General features: G+C 36.7%; 1 pseudogene; it reads left to right on the top strand.

Annotated features, from left to right (window-relative positions):
- The first annotated feature begins 17,785 nt into the window (after positions 1 to 17,785).
- LOC115898863 lies at positions 17,786 to 17,882 on the top strand (annotated as a pseudogene).
- The last annotated feature ends 434 nt before the right edge of the window (positions 17,883 to 18,316 follow it).

Here is an 18,316-nt window from a genome sequence, read left to right as displayed (position 1 = left end):
TACTCCAGACTTACAAAATTGTTAATGAAAGGAAAGCATCACATATAGATTAAAAGAGAGGAAGGGTCTCAAATTAATAATCTAAACTCCTATGTCAAGTACCTAAAATAAGAACCAAATAAGCCTAGATTAAGCAAAAAGAAAGAAATAATGAAGAGGAGAAAACAATGAAATTGGAAAAAAAAAAAGGAAAAAAAAATGAAACCAAGAGCTGGTCCTTTAAAAAGATAAATAAGATGGACAAATGTGTACCAAGACTGACAAAAAAGAGAAAGCATACAGATTACTAATATCAAGAATGAAACAGAAGATATCACTATAGACCCTGCAGAAATCAAAAGGATAATAAGGGAATAGTATGAAAAACTCTAACACATAAATTTGGCCACTCAGACTAAATGGACCACTTTCTTGGAAAACATAAAGTACCACAGTTTGCCTAATACAAAATATATCATTTGAATAATCCCATAACTAGTAATAATATTGAATTATTATTTTTATAACTCCAAAAAAACTTCTAAACCCAGAAGGTTTTACAGGAGAATTATACCAAATTTTAAAGAAGAATTAACACATTTCCACACAATCTCTTCCAGAAAATAAAAGGAGTATTTTCCAATTCATTTTGCAAAAGTAAAACTACCCTGGTAACAAAATAAAACAAAGATTGTTTTTAAAAAAGAGAAAAGAAACAGAAAGAAAGAGGAAAAGGAAGAAAACTACAGACCATTATCTTTCATGAATATAGATGTAAAAGTCCTTTAAAATATTTACAAATAAGGCTGGGCATGATGGTTCATGCCTGTAATTCTAACACATTGGGAGGCTGAGGCAGGTGGATCCCCTGAACTCAGGAGACAGCCTGACCAACATGGTGAAATTCTCTCTTTAGAGAAAAAAGTATGAAAACTATCCAGGCATGGTGGCATGTGCCTGTAGTCCAGCTCCTCCATAGGTTGAGGTGGGAGGATCACTTGATCCCAGGAGGTTGAGGCTGCAGTGAGCTGTGATCATGCCACTGCACTCCAGCCTGGGCAACAGAGTGAGACCCTGTCTCAAAAAACGAATGAACAAACAAACAAAAAGTCAACAAATAAAATTCAGCAATGTAGAGAAATAATTATACATCATCATCAGTGGGATTTACTCATGTTGTGATCATATGGGTAAACATAAAAGCCAGTAGTATTGAACATTTTTGGTTTGTAACTCCTATTTTTTCCCTATATGATTTAAAAAGCAAGTAAATAAAATGATAATTATAAATCTATCTTAATGGGCACACAAATGTGTAAAGATGCAATTTGTGACAATAACAACATAAAGGGGGCATGGAGCTATATAAAGCAGCAGTTTGTGTGCGCGCGCACGCGCGCGCGCGTGTGTGTGTGTGTGTGTGTGTTTAGATAAAGTCTCACTCTGTCGCCCAGGCTGGAATACAATGGTATGATCAAAGCTCACTGTAGCCTGGAACTCCTGGGCTCAAGTGACCCTTCTGCCTCAGCCTCCCAAGTAACTGGGTTTATAGGCATGAGCCACCATGCCCAGCTTTTTATTTTTTGTAGAACGGGATCTCCCTATGTTGCCCAAGCTGGTTTCAAATTCCTAGGCTCAAGTGATCTTCCTTCACCAGCATTCCAAAGACAGCAGCTTTTTTAATACTATTGAAACTTAAGTTTTTGTTAATTCAAACCCGATTGCTATAGTTAAGGGGTTAATTGCAATCCCCAGAGTGACTACAACAAAACAACTTAAAAACATAGAGAAAAAGGAACAAGAAGGGAATCATAACACTAGGGGGAAAAAACAGTGAATCACACACAAAAAAGGCAGTAATGGAAGCACTGAAGAAAAAAAGTTATAAGAAATGTAAAAGACAAAGCAAAATTACAGAAGTAAGCCTTTCCTTGTCAGTGGTTACTGTAAATGTTAAGGGTTTAACTCTACAACTAAAAGATAAAATTGATGGAATGGATAAAAAACATGATCCTGTCTACATATGCTGTGTACAAGAGACTCACTTTAGATCCAAAAATTGCTAATACATGCAACAGCTTGTATGTGTTATTTGTGCAGATAAATGTGGGAATACTTGAAGTATGCCTTGTCTTCTACCCCTCCTCACAAGACACCCAAATAACTTAAGCAGTCTCCCCACAAGGCTTTCACCCCACTCAACTCCACCCTATTCGCATTTAGATCTTGCATTTACGCTAAAGAGTTTACCTACCTACCTAGCAGGGATCAAAGCCATATCTCAAGGCTAGAATCTATGAATAGATTTCAGGTTTTAATACAAGGAAGAGACAGGGATAGGATTTGGAGGACTGGGGAAGGAGGAGTAGGGCAAAAGGACCTTTGCTACACCTATGATAAAATATACAATACACAGCCTGGGAAATAAAAAAAAAGGGCTCCTGGAATATGGTTGTACTTGTTTTTTCTCTTTCTTTTCTTCCTTCCTTCCTTCCTTCCTTCCTTCCTTCCTTCCTTCCTTCCTTCCTTCCTTCCTTCCTTCCTTCCTTCCTTCCTTCTTTCCTTTTCTTTTCTTTTTTTGCACTTGCCCACACAGCTTTACAAAGAAATCAAGGAATAGGCACCTGGCTCTTTTTTCTAGTCTAGAAATGCTGATTCTTGTTTTCTGAGAAATGAGTGACTTTCTCTTCTCGTAAACAATAAAGCAAAGCTCTGCAAATTATCTGAAAGACAGCAAGATTCTCCCTTGATTAATTTTCTTATTTCCCCTTGCTCTTCTTACCAAATGTGGAAAGCATGTGGTGTGCTTCAGTTTCAAATGAGAGCTGCTGGCTTGGATTCATGAAGGATTTTTCTTGTTACTTATTTTTTGCTTGAAGGAGAGAATTTCAGTTAAATTTTTTCCAATATTTTATTATGAAATTTCAAAAGATACAGAAAATTTGAAAGAATTTTACAGTGAACATTTGTCTACCCATCACCTAGATTCTACAATATTCCATTGTATGGATGTACCACAGTTTATCACTTATTGAAGGATATTTGTGTTGTTTCCAATTTTTGGCATTTTTTCTTGTTACTTATTTCTTGTTTGAAGGAGAGGATTTTAGTTAAATTTTTTCCAATATTTTTCCAATTTTCCAATTTTTGGCAATTATTAATAGAACCTCTATAGACATTGATGCCCAGAGTTTTTATGTATTGTTATTTAGTATTTTATTTCCAACTTTAAAAAAGCAAACTCTGCGATGATTACTATATTAGTATCATCCATTACTTACATTTTCAGTATTATTCCTAAAACTACATAAAAAATACAAATGGAAAAATGTAAGTCATAATTCTTTAACAAAACAGCAATTCATCACAAAAGCGTGCAAAACTGCAAGAATGTCAGTTTAAAATACTGGCACTTTAAGATAACAATAATCTCAAAACCCACAAAATTGTCAAATTTCCCTAAACTGCTAAGCGGAGAAGAAGCTGACTCTAATTAATAACTTTAAAGAAAAATCAAATTCAAATAAATTGAATACTTCATACTGAGATGCAAAGCTTAAATGTCTTCTTTCCTCACATCTATTTGATTTATAAAGAGGTAAACCGCACTATAGGAAAATATACCCTATTTTAAATCTGACATTGTCATTTTAAAAGCTGGCCCAATTAATTAGAAATACTTTTAATGGAGAGTCTCAAGTTTCCTGAGCAATCCATATTTAGAGAAATGGGAAAAGACCTTTACAGCCAGCACTCTCAGTCTTCACTGGAAGTAGCATCAACAAAAAAGTATTCAGTATGGTGGTCTTGTATTTTAAGCTCATGCCTTTGGGGATACATTCTCCGTTCTTCTTCAATGTAGGAACTGCAAAATATAACTACCATTACACGGTAATGGGAGTGAAAGAATATAGAGTCCTCATGCAAAAATTAAAACATACTTTTCTATTAGTCCTTCAAAAATAGACTTTCAAAATGTTTGATTCTCATAACCCCTTGCTATGAGTAGCTTTGTTACTCTTCAGTTTGTAAATATAAGTGGGTTATATGAAGTTTGTTATCAACTGATCAAGATTTGGGGATTCAGTTACGGATGAAAACGGTCTCAATTTAACTTTTATTACTCCCATGATGAGAAGCAGGGTGTCTAGATAAAACCTTTTTATCAGCTAACTATATGAAAAGATAAACACTGTAATAATTCATGTGATACAAAATGGGCAAAAGCAAAAGGCTACCTTCCCCCCCAAGGAAGAAAAATTTCAGGCCTATGAAAAGGAAGGACAACAATATTAATTTTTAAAATTATATTTACTTAGAAGCATTTAGAATGTCAAACAAAACAGCTGCAACTTTTTTGCAATTAAAAATTAGTATTTAGTAAACAAAACAATACTTATTTTGTATAAGCTGCATCAGAGAGAACTGAAGATGAAAACACTGTCATCCCATTCATAATTTGTGCTGTGCACCAACATAAACCTGCTTTAAATTTCCATGCCAATTTGCAACCGCTGTGCTGTAACAGGCAAGATTAGTGGCTATTGAACATACCACCAGGACAGGGCTAGCTAACTACACATTTGGTAGCATGCTAACTATACAAAAAAAGACACTGTATAGTTGTTAAATCTTACACAACCTTATATTTCAATTTTTTTTTATTTAAAAGGAGTGAATTGTGTACAGGGAGGTTAAATGCTTTGCAGACAAGAAAGAAAAAACCGCACTAGAACCAGCTTATTCATCATCATCTTCCTCCTCAACATCATCCTCTTCATCTTCCTCCTCTTCATTCTTTTTCTTGCTTTTCTCAGCCCCGACGGCTTTCCTTTTTGCTGCATCAGGCTTTCCTTTAGCTCCATGTGCAGCGAAATCCTTGTCATATTTTTCCTTCAGCTTTGCAGCCTTCCTTTCATATGGCTGCTTATCATCTGCAGCAGTGTTATTCCATATCTCTCCCAGTTTCTTTGCAACGTCACTAATGGATAGGCTGCAATGTTATTTTTGATTTTTGGGTGGTACTCAGAACCGAACAAGACAAAGGCTCGAGAAGGCCTCTTGAGTGCATTGGGATCCTTGAACTTTTTTGTTTCCCCTTCAGGAGGGGTTTAGGTTTCATTTCTCTTTTTTAACGGGCCTCACCCGACTTTGCCATGTCTCCACATTTTCCTTTCTTTTTTGCAGACAGGTTTGCACCTCTCTGAGCACTTCTTAGAAAACTCTGAGAAACTGACTGAATCTTCTCGGTACTACTTTTTGTGCTCCTTCCCGGCAAGTTTGCACAAAGAATGCATATGATGACATTTTGCCTTTCAGCTTCTTAGGCTCTCCTTTGGCCATGTTTAGTTATTATTTCATCAGCAAGGCACAGAGTCGCCCAGTGCCCATCCAGCTCTCACTTGCCTGAGCGCTGTCTCTGAAGCCAAATGTACTGCAATCCCATCTTATTTTTAACATCCCAAATTATTTAATATTGTTGTGGTGTTTTTTTTTTAAAATCAGTGGCTGTCTAGATTTCTACATAGATTAATTTATTTGTTCACTATGGAAGATTATATTTTCCAAGGATAGAGGTGACCATATCTCTTATTCCATATCCCAAATGCTCTTTTGCAGTGTGACCTTGCCACTCCCCTATCAAGAGGTGCAGTCTAATTCTTTTCCCCTTGAATTTGGGCTGGCCTTAGTGATTTGTATTAATCAATAGAATGTGGTAGAAGTGACACTGCATGGATTCTGAGGCTAGGTCAGATACTGAGGCACAAAAGGCAATACAGCTTCCACCTGGTTCTCTTGGAATGCTCACTTCTGAACATTCCCATGGAGAGGTCATTTGTAGGTACTATGGTCAACAGTCTTCACGAAGCAGTCTTTGAGTTATCCCAGTTCATATGCCAGATATGTGAGTGAAGATGCTACCAGAGGCTTCCAGCCCACCAGATTTGAGTCATCCCCAGCTATTCAAGACATTCCAGCCAAGGTCTCAGATACCATACAGCAGAGACAAGTCATTCTTGCTGCTTACCTAGGTTTTTGTGTGAACAGAAGTTTTCATTTCTCTGGAGTAAATACTCAGGAATGTGTTTAAAAAGAAAATTTCAACAAATTAGCATAGAGATCTAATTGGATTTTGTTAGCAATTCATGAATTAGGGAACTTCTTCTATTTTTTTTTTTTTTTTTTTTTTTTAAGACAGGGTCTTGCTCTGTCGCCCAGGCTAGAGTGCAGTGGTGTGATGTCGGCTTACTGCAGCCCAGGTTCAAGTGATTCTCATGCCTTAGCCTCCAGAGTAGCTGGGATTATAGGAACATGCTGCCACACCTGGTTAGTTTTTGAATTTTTAGTGGAGCTGGGGTTTCGCCATGTTGGCCAGACTGATCTCGAACTCCTGACCTCAAGTGATCTGCCCGCCTTGGCCTCCCAAAGTGCTAGGATTACAGGCGTGAACTACTGCACCCGGCCAAGGCAACATCTAATCTACAAGATAGAAAGGCACTCCACTGGGCACGGCAGAACAGTTGGTTTTTATAAGTTAGTTTAAGCAGAAACAAGAAAACTGATATCATAGTGTGAAGAGCAGATTGGTTAACATCAGGTTACTTCAGGTAACATTCCTTATAGGGTTAAAGCAGAGAAGGCTTCCTTATCATACCTGCTCAGGTTGACTGGGCCCCTTGGGATTGGTTGCTGTGAATCTCTTGTTCTTTTCAAAACTGGCCAGAGTTAAGTTCAGTTTGGTTACATGGCACTTAGTACAAGTGACTCAATTCTGCGTTGATCTGGTCTGTTGGGCCTAGTGCAGGAGCTCAGTCCAAAACAATGGCCTCCCTTAAATTCTATTTAACAAGTAGGATTACTCATTCATATGGCAAGTGTGCATTTAATTTAAAAAAAGGCCAAATTGTTTCCCAGGGTGGCTGTACAGTTCTATATTCCCACCAGTAATATATGAGAGGTCCTGTTGCTTTCAGTCTTCATCAGCACTTGGAATTGTCATTATTTTTAACTTTAGCCATTCTGATAGCGTTCAGTGATAGCTCATTGTGACTTTATTTGCATTTTGCTAATTGAGAATAATGCTGAAAATATTTTCATGTGCTTATTTTCCATCCATGTATCTGCTTTAGTAAAATGTCTGTTTAAGATTTTACCCACTTTTAATTGGTTATTTCAGACTGACTTTTAAAAATTCAAATCTGATAATGTCCAACATCCCCCCTGCCCCCAATATGACGTGTATTCTTCATTTTCTTTCCCATTCTGTTTTTCTTTTTGATGTGCATTCACTGAGTTTTGAGAAATGCATATACCCATGTAAACCAAACCCCTATGAAGTGATACAACATGATCATCACCCTATAACATCCCCTCCTATTCCCCCTTTCCAGCTATTTTCTGCCCCCAACCCTCTCAAATGTAATTCATGTTCTAAATTTTTCCGTCGTAGATTTTTCCTGATTTAGAAATGTACATACATGAAATCATACAAAATGTACTCTTTTGTGTAAGGCTTCTTAGCATAATATTTTTGAGATTCATCCATCTTGCATGTATTAATAATGCATCCCTTTTTATTGCTGAGTGGTATTCCATTGTATAAGTAAATCATAGTTGGTTTACCCATTATTCTGTTGATGAATACCTGAGCTGTCTCCACTTTGGGCTATTATGAATAAAGCTGATATGAACCATCATATTCAAGTCTTTTTCTGGGCATATGTTATCATTTATCTTGGCTAAATACCTAGGAGGTAAATTGATGGATCACAAGATAGCTGTGTACATAAATTTATAAAAAACTGCCACAATTTTTCCAAAGTGTAGAAAAGAACTTCTATCATTCAAGATGCCTTTGGAATCTCTGACTCATGGGTTTCCTAGGAATAGAAGTGCCCTTTATTCTGGAAATTGTGGAGGTGGGATGATTCCCACCCCCTTCCTGTATCAGAATTGATTCAAGAATATGTGTGCCTCTCCTAGCAGCTCTGTTCTCACAGCTGTCAGCCCTGGTCAGGGAAAGGCGGGGATGTTTAATTATAATGTTCCTGACAGTTTCTGAGCAGACAGCCCAGTGCCTGCTGTGCCAACAGCTGAGCTTCGCCTGAAGCTGCCATGCTGAAGACTCACGTACCCGTGTCTGACTTTTCCTCTGTAGGCTTGCTTAATGGCAAACAAATCTCATGTTTCCACTTGCTCAGTGCTGATTAGGTGCAGGTTGCAGGCACACTCCAGCTTAAGAGGCTTGCATTACTTTCCTCATCCTACCATTGGGTTAGCTGCCAGTGCATGATACAGCCCAGTAGAGCCCAAACTACCTAAGAATTCAGTCCTCGACATAACCCGGGCTCTCAGAGTTCATCAGATTTGGACATACAGCTACTCACTGGTTCTACCGAAGTCCCTCTGGGATCCATTTATGTGTCTTCTGACTTGTTTCTCCTGTGGTTAATTAGTAGATCAGGGAAACAAAGATTCACTGAGAGATAGGGCACTCCTATTTTTCCCTTTCCATAAATGATCTTTACTTCTCCCCTGTATTAGTCCGTTCTCACGCTGCTAATAAAGACATATCTAAGACTGGATAATTTATAAAGGAAAGAGGTTTAATGGACTCAGGGTCCAGCATGGCTGGGGAGGCCCCAGGAACTTACAATCATGGCGGAAGGGGAAGCAAACACGTCCTTTTTCACATGGCAGTAGCAAGGAGAAGTGCAGAGCAAAAGGGTGGAAAGCCCCTTATAAAACCATCAGATCTCGTGCGAACTCACTCACTATCACGAAAACAGCGCGGAGTGGGGACTGCCCCCATGATTCAATTATCTCCTACCGGGTCCCTCCCATGACACGTGGGGATTATGGGAACTACAATTCAAGGTGAGATTTCAGTGGGGACACAGAGCTAAACCATATGAGGGTGATTTAGAAACGTATATACGTGAAATCATACAAAATGTACTCTTTTGTGTAAGGCTTCTTAGCGTAGTGTTTTTGAGATTCATCCATCTTGCACATATGAGGGTGATATGGTTTGGCTACGTGTCCCCATCCAAATCTCTTATGGCACTGAACACTTTCTACCTTGTATTACTATTATTTGAAGTTTTTTCTTTAGTTCATCTCGTCCCAGAAATTGGAAGTGATTTGAAGGGTAAATCAAATATAAACACACATCATATATTTTAAATGGAATTTTAAAAAAGCAAGGGTGGGGACATAAAATGGAGCCAGGAATGCTAATTTTGTGCATTTCTTAACTATCCTAATAAATAGTGAGAGCCATAACAGAAGGAATGCATTTTATTCATCTTTGTATTAATCGCAAGGCCCAACATATTCTTTTTAAAAAAAAAAAGCTTTGTTGAGATATAACTCACACACCACAAAATTCACGCACTTAAGTTTAAAATTCAACAGTTTTCAGTATATTCAGAGTTGTGCAATCATCATCACAATCCATTTTAGAACATTTTTACCACCCCCAAAAGAAACCAGGTACCCATTAGTATCATTCCCTGTATCACCCTACCTCCAGTCCCAGGCAACGATTAACCTCCTTTCTGTCTCTATGGATTTGCCTATTCTGGACATTTCATAAAAATTGACTCATACAATATGTGGCATTTTGTGTCTGGCCTCCTTCAATTAGCATAATATTTTACAGTTCATCTATGTTGTAGCATGCATCAGTACTTGATTTTCTATGTCTGCATAATATTCCATTTTATGGATATGTCACATATTGTTTACCCATTCATCTATTGATGGACATTGGGTTGTTTACAATTTTTGACTATTAATAATGCTGCAATGTACATGTGTGTACAAATTTTTCTGTGCACATTTGTTTTCATTTCTCTTAGGTATATACCTCAGTGTGGAATTGCTTGATCATATGGTAACCCTGTTTAATCACCTGAGGAACTGCCAGACTGTTTTCCAAATGCACCATTCCCACTACCAGTGTATGAGGGTTCCAATTTTTCCACATCCTAGCCAATACATTTTATTATCTGTCTTTTCTATTCTTTCTTTTTAGTGAGTGTGAAGTAGTATCTCACTTTGGCTTTCACTTCAATTTCCCTAAAGACTAATGGTGTTAATCATCTTTTCAGGTGCTTATTAGCCATTCCTATATCTTATTGGGAGAACTATTTATTTAGGTTATTTGCTTTTTTAAAATTTTTTTTTTAAATTTTTCAGTTTCAAGAGTTCTTTATATTTTCTGGATACAAGCCTTTCATCAGCGATATGATTTGCCAATATTTTCCTCCATTCTGTGGATTATCTTTTCATTTTCTTCATGGTATCATTTGAGGCACAAAAATTTCTCATTGTGATCAAGTCCAAGGTATCTATTTTTGTTATATGGGCTTTTGATACATGTAAGGTATTTGCTTAGCCCAAGGTCATGAAGGTTTCTCGGCCCTTTCTTGCACAGACTGGACAAACAAATGTTTATTTATAACAACAGCACTATTTGTTCAGCACTTGATTTAAGCTTGGGGTCATGTTGTGCACTTGCCAGAGGGTACTGATGTCAATAACAGCAACAATAATAGCTAAATTTATTGAGCTCTTACATGAATGATTTCATTTAATCCTCACAACTAATCTTTGAGGTGAATATGAATATCTCCAATTTACAGATAGGGAAACTGAGGATCAAAAATATTATCTTCATGTGATGTGCAGAATTGTAGCCATCTTCTGACCATGAAAGAAAGCAGTGATGTCAAGTTGTGGAAGACAGAAGAGAAATATGGAAAGGACCAGCTACCAAATTAAAAGCCAAAATAGCATAATCAGTCACAACATTAATAGCTGACATTTATTGAGCACTTTACGAGAATTATCTGTTATCTTATTTAATGATCATAACACTTCCTTGTAAAAAAAAAAAACCGTATCATGGGGATCTCCACCATGTGGCTCAGATATGTTAAGTATTGTGGCAAACTTTATTGGTTTCTTTCACTTATTTCTCACAGAACCCCATTTTTTTTCACCTTCCTCTCATCAGCTATAATCTTCTGGAGAGACTGAATTTTCTCCCATCCTAAGGAGGTGAATCATGATCAATTTTACTCAATCAGTGGTCTCATTCCTTTTGCCAATAATTGGCTAAGGCATGGAAATGGAAGAAATCCTGGCTAATGACCTGAAAGGAAGTCTGCTGAGTGGCTTCTAGGAAAGATTTTCATGGAGAATAAAAGCACATTTGTTGGAAGAAATGTCCTAGCTTTTATTTAAAATGGTTGGTTCTACACATAATGCCTAGAACATGTGTTATTTTGTAGCTCATGTGAGCAGGCACTGCTGATAAACTGGGGAAGAGAGAAGGGATATGTGAAAAACAGTGGATCCCTGAAGAGCCACTGAATTAAAAATCTTGGAATTGCCCTACTTAGAGGCTTATTGTTTAAGCCACTCTTAGTTGTCCTTTCTGTCCCTGGCAGCTAAATTCATCCTGACTGATCTAAATACTTAGGTCGTAAATGGCTGAGTCAGGAATCAAATCAAGGTCTGTCGGACTCCAGAACGCATGAACTTAATCCCTATACTAAAGTGTCTCTGTTCAAATGGGTGAATTTTCAATGCAGGACTAAGAGTCTGTGATGTTATATCATATACAATTCTATAGGGTGGAAATAATTTCATATTAGTAAATATGACATTTATGAGTTTGTCAACTGAAGAATGATGAAGTTGTCAAATTTGGAAAGGAGAGGTAATATTCTTTTTTCGGAGATGAGAAGTGGGCACCACTCCCAAGCACCACACCTAAACATCACGAAAGTATGATATCTCTCACCTGTTCTCCTAAGGGCTCATTTATCTCTCTAAAAACTCATTTAAATGTTTTTCAAGAAATGCCCTTTCTCCTTCTAAGAAGTCATTTATTCTCTTAGAAATGCCCCTCTGCTCCTCCCCATCCTTTATTAAGATGCTATACAAGCCTCCAATTCTAACCTCCTTCTTGAGTCACATTTCTTTGTGAACTCCCATGTGGATGTAATTAAATTTGTTATTTTCTCTTGCTGATATGTGTGTTGTCAGTTTAATTTTCAGGCCCCCAAACACTGAAATTAGAGGGTAGGGGAAAAGGTTTTTCTCTCCAACACCAGCCATCATAATGTGAGACAAACCAAATTAGCTAAAGTAGAGAAATCACACAGAGATGCTCGGTTATGGAGGGCAACTGAGGCCCCCAGCTGACAGCCAGCATCAACTGCCAGTCATGCTCTGAGTGGACTAGACTAGAGATGATTCCAGTCCCTGGCCTGTGAGTATTCCAGCTGAGGACCAGACATTATAGAGCAAAGACAAGTTATTTTCACTGTGTCTTGTTCAAATTTCTTTGTTTCTTTCTCTCTCTCTCTTCCTTCCTTCCTTCCTTCCTTCCTTCCTTCCTTCCTTCCTTCCTTCCTTCCTTCCTTCCTTCCTTCCTTCCTTCCTCTTTCTTTCTCTTTCTCTTTCCTTCTTCCTTTCTTTCCTCTCCTCTCCTCTCCTCTCCTTTCCTTTCTTTTCTTTTTCGAGACGGAGTCTTGCTGTGTCACCCAGACTGGAGTGCAGTGGTGCCATCTCAGCTCACTGCAATCTAAGCCTCCCTGGTTCAGGTGATTCTCCTGCCTCAACCTCCCGAGTAGCTGGGATTACAGGCGGGCTCCACTGCACCTGGCTAATTTTTGTATTTTGATAGAGACGAGGTTTCACCATGTTGGTCAGGCTGGTCTCGAACTCCTGACCTCGTGATCCGCCTGCCTTGGCCGCCCAAAGTGCTGAGATTACAGGTGTAAGCCACCATGCCTGGCCATCTTGTCCAAATTTCTAACCCACAGGATCCATGATAATAATGAATGATTGCTTCATGTTTCTAAGCTTTGGAGCAATTAGTTATGCAGCCATAGTAACTGGAATAGGTGACATACACACAAAAATTCAATAACGTGTCTGTAGGGTAATTTTTAAGTACAGGTCTATAAATCATGCCTATTATTAAATATCACCAACTATGGGCCGAGAACTTTATACTCATTATTTCATCTAATTCTTACAAATTGCCTACAGGTTTGGCTCTATTCTTACCCACATTATATAGCTGAGTAAACTGAAGCTCAGTGAGACTAAGTAATTTGCTTGGGGTCATACAGTTAAAGTCTACACTTTTTCCACCACACCACATGGTTTCCTCAGGAAAAACTATATTTTAAATATGCAATAAAAGATGGAATATCTAAGATTTGATTACAGAAATCTTACGCAAATTTCTGATGTTTATCCCTCTCAACTTCTATAAGGCTACTTTCACTAAGTGCCTGTAATTATTTCATTAGCTTCTAGATGGTTTCCCTGCTTTCAGGTTTTCAAGGTGCAAAATCTTCCCATAGCCTGTACCACACTGAGATTCCTAAAACACTGGTAGTTTGGGTCTGTCTTTTACTGCTATCCTTGATGTAATAGCTTCATTAAAAATACTTCATTTTTTCTGAAAGACTGAAGCACAAAGGCCATCTCTTCAAAGAGCAGGATCTGCCACTTCTTCTTTATTTGTCTTCTCATTTCTGTATTCCCCCTTGCACAGAGCCTGGCACATAAGAGAAGCTCAGAAACTATTTGATAGAATGAAATCTCTTGAGTATACTATTGTGTGGATCAGTTTTCTGCTTTTTTTCAGTTTATGAACCACTTCCACTTTGCTTCATACAAGGATATTTTAGACCAGAGATGATCCCTGGGACTAGCTATAGATGAGCATGTACTTTCTAGAAGTTGTTTCCTGGGAATTAACTTAGGCCAGTGACCACAGACACCCCTCATGCTCTTCTAAATGGCTGGAAAAGCTACATAAGTATTCATATCCCCTTTGTTGAGGTAAAATGAAAATGTTATGTTTTTCTTGGTTCAAGTAAAATTTATGGGTAACACACTTCACTGCTCTTACATTTGCAAAATTTTCTCCTAGATGGTAGATAGGTTATATCTCATTTTAAAAATTAATTCTTACTTATTTAAATAATACATAAATTATTAAGCATTATTCCCTTAACATCACTATTTTCCACAAATTATTTTTCTTCTTGCTGAAGTATATTCTCTAACAATTCTTTCTGAGGGTTTCTGTAGGTGGTAAGTTTTCTGGGTTCTTATATATCCAAAATGTCTTAATTTCTCCCTCCTACTTATATAATAGTTTGGCTCAGTATTAAATTCAAGTTTCAGCATTATTTTAACTCAACAGTTTGAAGATATTGCTGCATTGCTTTCCTGCATGTGATTTTGATAATGGAAAATCTGATGTCAAACAGATTCTTGTTCCATTGTAGGTGGTCTTTATTTTCTCTCTGAATGCTTTTAGTATTTTCATGTTATACTTGATGCTCTAAAATTTCATTGTGGTGTGTCTAATTTTAAGTCTTTTTAAAAAAATTACTTTTCTTGTTTTCATAAGTCATCCTGCTTGGCAATCAGAGGGTCCTTTCAATCTGAGGATTAATGATTTTGTGTCTGAAGAGGTTTTTCTTTTTGGCTATTCTTCAAATATTGCTCCCCACTCATTTTCTCCAATTTTATTCGATGGAACTGTTTTAGAAAAATGTGAAAATGTCTTGATTGGTCCTTCATGCCTCTAATTTCATCTATTATTTACTTTTAAAAGTCTCTTAAGTTTTCATATTTGCCTATTATTGTTTTCATAATTGCTTGATCTTTCATTGATGTGATATCTTTTCTTATCATTTTGAGCTTATTATTGTATATTCGTGTTCTTAGGACTGTTACTGTAGTGAAAGTCTTTTAATTTGTTGAGTCTTTTTGTCTATATTTCATAGGATTTTCTTTGTCTAAATGTTTGGCAAGTCTCTTATTATCTGCTTCTCTTTGTAGTTGAGATATCATATTAGACTGTCTGCTTCCCCTGGCTATGCAATCTATTTCAGAGAATAGGGGAAACAGACAGAGGTACTATTTTCAGTGAGAGTGAGTGAGATGGAGAACATGCCATAAGGAAGGGTAACTTGATGACTATATGTGCTTTGCTATTTCTCATGAATATTGTTATTTTCTTAGCCATTGCCCGTCATCATCACCCAAGGCACTACCCTGTCTCACAGCCTTAAGCTCCTGTACTTATTTCTTTCACCTGAAGACAGATTCCTCTGTTACTGCTTGCTGGTCCATGTGGTGGGTAGAGGGATAAAAAGGGGTTGAGTTTTTGGCTTTTCTTCCTCTTATACAAAGTGGCTGCCTCTAAGACCACTGCTTGGTTCTAGGTTTCACCTTTTGGTCCGGAGAACTCTTGGGATTATTTCACTATCTGTAAGAATACTCTCCCACGTGTGCCCTGTGCTGTGGTTCCTTCTTTAATCAGAGCCTATCTACTTCCCGTCCTTCAGATTCTTCACAGTTTTTGACCCACCAACAGTGATTTAAAGCATGCCTATATTTAACATTTTTTCCTTTGTATTAGGTATAAGAGAGCCAGTGAAAAAACTATAAATAACAGGGGTTCAATAAATGTATAAGCTTATTTTTCTATGCCTTAAAAAACATTTGTAAGGAAGTTTTCCAGGGCTGATATGGTTGTTTTGTAATCACCAGGCTCCAGTTTATCTTGTTGCTCTGCCATTCTCAATACCTGGCGCCCACTTCCTGGTACAAGATGGCTGCTTGGGCACAAATTTTGTCATTCAAATTTTAGCCAGCAGGAAGGAGAAGAGGATGAAAACAGATGTGTTTTTGCTTTCTATGAATATTTCCCGTAAGTTGTATGAGATACTTCTATATGCTAAATCTGATAAATATATCCTTTATATGTATCATAACTACTACTAGGTACTTTACATCTGAGTCTAAAGTCCATATTGTTAAGTTTGTTCCACAATGCCAGTGGTTCTCAACATTGGCTGTACTTTAGAATCACCAGGGTAGCTTTGAAAAATAGTAATGCTTGAGACCACACCAGATCAATGAAATCATAGTTAAAAGTATGTTGTAAAAGCATCTCATCTGATTCTATTGTGAAGCCTGGGTTAAGTACTACTGAGCTATGCTTTACAAATTGTTTCTCTTTTTGACTACCAAGCTGTATGTCCTTCTGCCACACATTTTTCTGAGTAATTAATTGCTTACACTGTTTTACAAGTCTGTGTAATTTTTAAATTATTTTGAAGTACAGAAAAGTTCCTTATTTCATATTTGCTTCAAGTTAAGAAAAAAAACTAAGAAATATATCAGACATTAAAAATGTTACAAATTTGAAAATTAATTTATGTAATAAACCATATTAACAGAATAAAGAAGAAAATTATATGATTGTATCAATGGATATGGAAAAAGCATTTGACAAAATTCAATGCCCATTCATAATTTTAAAAAAATTCCTCAGAAAACCCTAGAAATAAAGGGGAACTTGCTCAATTTGATACAGAACATCTACAAAAGAGCCCCTTACGGCTAACATCATACTAAAATGGTAAAGACTGAATGTTTTCTAGGTAAGATTAGAAACAAGTTAAGGAAGTCCATTCTCACCACTGCTACTCAATATAGTACTAGAGGTTTTAGCCAGTGTCACGAGGCAAGAAACAGAAAGAAAAGGCATTGAGGTTAGAAAGGGAGAAATAAAGCTATCTCTAGTTAAAGATGATATGATGATCCATATAGAAAATCCCAAGGTAATGACAAAAAACTCCTGAAACTAATAAGTGAATTCAGCAGGGTGGGAAGATACAAGATCAGCATACACACATCAATTACATTTTTAGATACTAATAGTGAACATGAGGAATGCAACATTTAAACTACAATACAATACACAATCCTTTAAAAATGAGATATTTAAGTGAAAGTCTAACAAAACATGTATAGGACATGCATGCTAAAAATTACAAAATACTAAGGAAAGAAATCAAACCTAAATGAATGATGAGGAATATATTGTATATGGATAAGAAGATTCAATACAGTCAATTCTCCCCTAATTGGTATATTGGTTTAACACAATTTCTATCAAAAATCCCAGCAAGATTTTTTATAGATATAGACAAGATTATTATAAAATTTATATGGAAACTCAAAAGACCTGGAATAGCCAATGCAATTCTTAAGAATAAGAATAAAATTAGAGGAATCAGTACACCCAGTTTCAAGAATTATTATGTAGTGACAGTAATCAAGACTTCAATATTGAAGGAGGCATAGATACATAAATCCACGGAATAGAATAGAGAACTCAGAAATAGACTCACACCAATATATCAAATTGATTTTTGACAAAGGTGCAAAAGCAACTCAATGGAAAATATTCTTTCCAACAAATGGCTCTAGAGCAAGACATATGAACAAAAAATATGAACAAAAATGACATGTGAACAAAAAAATAACAAAAATATGAACAAAAAATGACACATGAACAAAAAATATCGCCAAAAAATGAACCACAACCTAAACCTCACACATTATACAAAAATTAACTCAAAATGGATCATAGGAATTAGGTAAAACATACATTTATAAAAACTTTAGAATATAAGATAAGAGAAAACTTTAGGACCTAGGCTTCATGAAGGGTTCTTAGGCATGACAACAAAACCACAATCTGTAAAGAAAAAAATGAATAAACTAACAGCTTCTCCTCTGTGAAAGACCATGTGAAGAAGATGAAAAAATAGGCTATGGACTGAGAGAACCTGTTTGCAAACAACATATCTGACAAAGGACTGATATGAAGAATATATAGTGAATTCTCAAAACTCAAAATCAGAAAAAATAAACAGTCCCATTAGAAAATGGGTAAAAGGTCTGCTTGCTTTGGCAGCACATATACTAAAATTGTAACGATATGGACAAGATTAGCATGGCCCCTGCACCAGAAAATGGGTAAAAAGGACAGAGTCATTTCACCAAAGAAAATATATAATTAACAAATAAGCACATGAAAATATGTTCAACATAATTAGACATTAGAAAAACGCAAACTTAAATCACAAAAAGATATTACTGCACATCTATTAGAATGGATAAAGAAAAGAAATGACAGGTGATGCTAGTGAGGAGGCAGAGAAACTGAATCTCTCATACATTGCTGGTGGGAATGCAAAATCTAACAGCCACTCTGGAAAACAGTTTGTCAGTTTCTAATAAAACTATATATTGCAATTACCATATGACCCAGTAATTGCAATCTTAGGCTTTTCATTTCCAGAGAAGTGAAAACTTATAGTTGCATAGAAACTTGCATACGATTGCTCACATAGCTTTATTTGTAGTAGCCCAAAACTGAAAACAACCAAAATGTCCCTCAATAGGTGAGTGTGTAAACAAACAGTGGTATATC

This window comes from Rhinopithecus roxellana, chromosome 7, assembly GCF_007565055.1.
Source record: "Rhinopithecus roxellana isolate Shanxi Qingling chromosome 7, ASM756505v1, whole genome shotgun sequence".
Taxonomy (NCBI): domain Eukaryota; kingdom Metazoa; phylum Chordata; class Mammalia; order Primates; family Cercopithecidae; genus Rhinopithecus; species Rhinopithecus roxellana.
The sequence above is the reverse complement of the archived record's forward strand: the minus strand, read 5'-3'. Positions and strand labels throughout refer to the sequence as shown.